This window comes from Canis lupus, chromosome 4 (genome assembly GCF_011100685.1).
Source record: "Canis lupus familiaris isolate Mischka breed German Shepherd chromosome 4, alternate assembly UU_Cfam_GSD_1.0, whole genome shotgun sequence".
NCBI lineage: Eukaryota > Metazoa > Chordata > Mammalia > Carnivora > Canidae > Canis > Canis lupus.
This window is the reverse complement of record NC_049225.1, coordinates 63,015,273-63,019,246: the sequence shown is the minus strand read 5'-3', so window position 1 is coordinate 63,019,246 and position 3,974 is coordinate 63,015,273. Positions and strand designations below refer to the sequence as shown.

Sequence of the window (3,974 nt, the reverse complement as noted above, 5' to 3'; positions counted from 1 at the left end):
AATCCAAAACTCCAGTACTTGAAGATGTCCTATGTCCATGGGCTCCCTCTAACTATAATGCTCTTTTTCTTATTTATATGGTTGGCCCCACCTCAAACCTCAGATCCTCAGATGCCACCTCTATAGAGCAGCCTTCCCAATCTTCCTGTGGATTGAATTGTATCTCCACCTACCCAATTTTATGCAGGGAAGCCTTAATTCCAATATTACTATTGGTGATAGGGCCTGTAAATAGGTAAAGTTAAATGGTTTATAAGGGCCCTAACCTGATAGGACTGACAGGTGTCTTTACAAGAAGAGATACAGCAGTATGCTCCCTGCCCCCTATCCTGCATGAAAGCCTAGGTAAACACAGCAAATAATAATAATAATAATTAATAATAATAATAATAATAATCTCTCTACATACAGAAGAGAGGTTTCACCAGAAACCAACCCTGAGGTAACCTTGACCTTAGACTACCAGCCTCCAGAACTGTGAGAAAGTAAGTTTTTGTTGCTCAAGCCACCCAGTCTGTGGTATTTTGTTAGGACAACCCAAGCTTATTTATATAGTCTTTATCTACAAGAGGCAAGTAGCCTCCTTTCTGTTTATCACATCACTGTATTGATGCCCTTCATTGTATTTATTACAGTTAATAATGATTGTTTTCATTTATTTATTCATATGTTTATTTTGTCTTCTCCACTAGGACACAAGCTCCACGAAGATCACTCTGTTTTATAACTTGTCTGTAGGGGAAAAAAGAAGTAAGGAAATCAGGAGGCCTCAGTAGTATAGGAGAGAAAATGGCATCTTGGAATAGGATGGCCATGGAATAGGGACATAGATGAATTGAGACCTGTTTGGGAGGTATGAACCAATAGAACTTGCAGATATGATCTTGGAGGAAGGGGTGAGAAAAAGCGAAAAATCAAGGATAACACCTAAGTTGGAGACTTGAGGACCTAATCAATGGTAAAATCACTTTAAGAGATGTGAACTAATAAGAGATCATTTTTATTGTAGATTAAGACCATTCATTCTCATTCTAGCTTAATGCTTCTCAAAATTGAATGTACTTGTGAATCACCTATGAATCTTATTAAAATGCAGATTCTCACTTAATGCATCTGGATTCTCTATTATGTTCATTTGCTCTATATGTCTATTCTTTCTCTAATATCATACTGTTTTTATTACTGTAGCTTTTATATTAAATTTTAAATTCAGGCAGCATATCTCCTTTGACTTTGTTCTTTTGCATAATTGTGTGCTGACCTTGCTAATGTCACCTATTAGTTCTAATTCTTTTCATAAATTCCTTAGATTTTCCACACAGATAATGAGGTCATTTTTATATAAAGACTTTTTTCTTTCTTTCCTACCTATATGCCTTTGTGGACATCCTTGCTTTGTGTCCTATCTTAGAGAGAAAGCATTTATTCTTTCATGATTTGATATGATGTTATCTGCAGGTATTTTATGCCATTTATCAGGTTGTGGCTATATTCTAATGACTCTATCACTGATGGTTGTTCAACTTAGTCAAATGTTCTCCTGCCTCCATGGAGATGAGCATAATGGTTTTTCTTATTAGTTAGTATATGGAGATGGTAAATTACACTGATTGATTATTTAATTAGAACCAACTTTACATACCTGGGATAAGTCCATCTCATTATAGTATATATAGTAGGATTTGGCTTACTAATATTTTGAAGATTTTTTTCTTTGTGCATGAAGAATATTGATCTGTGGTTTTGTTGTCAGAGTAATGCTGATCTCATAAATAAACTGTGATGGGAGGGGTTCACTCTTCTATGTTCTAAAAGATTTTACACAAAGTTGGTATTATTTCCTCCTTAAATGTTTAACAAAATAGGTTGGCAGCACATGGTGGGGCTGATAGGCGGTTGCTGTGGACAGAACCTGAGTACAGGCAGCTGGAGCTCATGGTATGGTGCAGAAGGAGAAGGCTGGCAGCAACATCACCCAGGAGGAGGTAGCACAGTCCGTGGGGATTGGAGGCCTAGAAACGGCTGCCAGGGTGCTCCTTGTTGGCATGAAAGGACTTGGGGCTAACTTTGCCAAGAATCTCATTCTGGCAGGAGTGAAAGGACTGACCATGTTGGATCCTAAACAGGTATCTCCAGAAGACCCTGAAGCTCAGTTCCTTATCCATACTGGATCTGTTGGCTGTAACAAGGGCTGAAGCCTCTTTGGAACAAGCCCAAAATCTCAACCCAGTGGTGGATATGAAGGTGGACACCCAGAATACAGAGAAGAAACCTGAGTCATTTTTCACTCTGTTTGACATGACTTGTCTGACTTGCTGCTCCAGGGATGTCAAAGTCAAAGTTGACCAGATCTGTCACAAAAATAATATCAAGTTTTTTAGAGGAGATGATGTTTTTGGCTACAATGGGTATACATTTGCCAATCTTGGAGAGCATGAATTTGTAGAGGAGAAAACCAAAGTTGCCAAAGTTAGCCAATCGGTAGAAGAAGATGGACCTGATACCAAGAGCAAAACTTGATTCATCTGAAACAACTAGGTCAAAAAGAAGGTGGTCTTTTGCTCTATTAAGGAAGGGCCACAAGTGGACTGGAGCAGTGATAAAGCAAAAGTAGCTCTGAAGTTCACAACTTTGGGTTACTTTCTCCTTCAAGAGCTCCTGAAGTTCTGCACAAGTAAAGGAAGAGATACTAGTTCTGTTACCTTTGGGGAAGATTCTGAGTTGTTGCTCCAGATTTGAAACAACATGCTTGACTCCCTGGTTGTGAGTCCTGACCTGCTCCCTGAAGACACTATTCTCCTAGATGGCCCCAGTGTATGTGCAGTGGTTGGAGGGATCCTGGCCCAGGAAATTGTGAAGGTTCTGTCTCAAAGGGACCCTCCTCACAACAACTTCTTCGTTTTTGATGGCATGAAGGGGAATGGGTTTGTGGAATGCCTCCACCCCAAGTGAACCTAAGACTTGGCTGCTCTGAGGATGCTGACCTGCAGGCTGCCCGCATGTGTGCCCTGTCCCCTTACCCCCAGGCAGGCAGCTCCAGGTGGGGAAAAACTGAAGCCATTGGACCAGTACAAACCATTTCCTGTGAGCAATAAGCTTGTACAGATGTGCAACTTCCAAGCACCAGCAGCTGCTCAGCAAAGGGCACAGGGACTGGCTATCTCCATTGCAGCATTATCGAGAGCTGTTTGCCAGCCATCACCTGAATGCCCCCGCTGATGCATCCCTCTGTCCTGGTGCCACCGCAGCATCGCCAGCCTTCTGAGGTCCCACAGGAGATGCCTGCCAGGAACCAACACGCCTTGTTGCTTAGGATCCTCTTGCCACCTTCTTGGACTTACTCCCCGTTTGCTGTCATACAGAAAAGAGCAAGACTCCAGGTGGGGAATAAGGCCTGGCCTGATGAAACACTAGAGGAGCCACAGTTTCAAATGCAGACAGGTGCCCTAGAGAGGAAAAGACATGGCAGACAGAATGCATTTCCTCCAGAGCTTGAGACCCTGAAAAACAACAGGTGGCATCTGGTGTGCTGTTCTTGAGTTTTAGTTCAGGATTAGTTTGGGTTTCAGCCTGGATTTTGGAAGAGAGGAAATGTTACCAAAGTTCCCTTGGGCATTAGGGCAGACTTTGCCACTATTAGTGGGAAAACTTGTTTTATAAAGGCAGACTCCAGGGTCCCACCCCATAAGGATTTTGATTTATTTGGGCCCAAGCTAGGACATAGGAGCCTGTCTTCTCAGGGACCCCACCCCTGATGTGGTTCAGGCCATCCCAGAGGTTGCTTTCAAGGGCTGTGCCATTCCTTCCTTTACCCACCCACTCTCAATTGCAGCTGTTTGTGTTGTTTCATATTTTCTATATTTCCTTGGTTCTTGAAAAAGGGATGATAGAAACAAGATTTTTGTTTTAGGGGAAAAAGTGTTTAGCAAAATACACCAATAAGAAAGTTTTTAAAATATGAATTCAATGTATTT

General features: G+C 41.7%; 1 pseudogene; it reads left to right on the top strand.

Moving 5' to 3' along the window:
- The first annotated feature begins 1,940 nt into the window (after positions 1-1,940).
- On the top strand, positions 1,941-2,952 carry LOC100687546 (annotated as a pseudogene).
- The last annotated feature ends 1,022 nt before the right edge of the window (positions 2,953-3,974 follow it).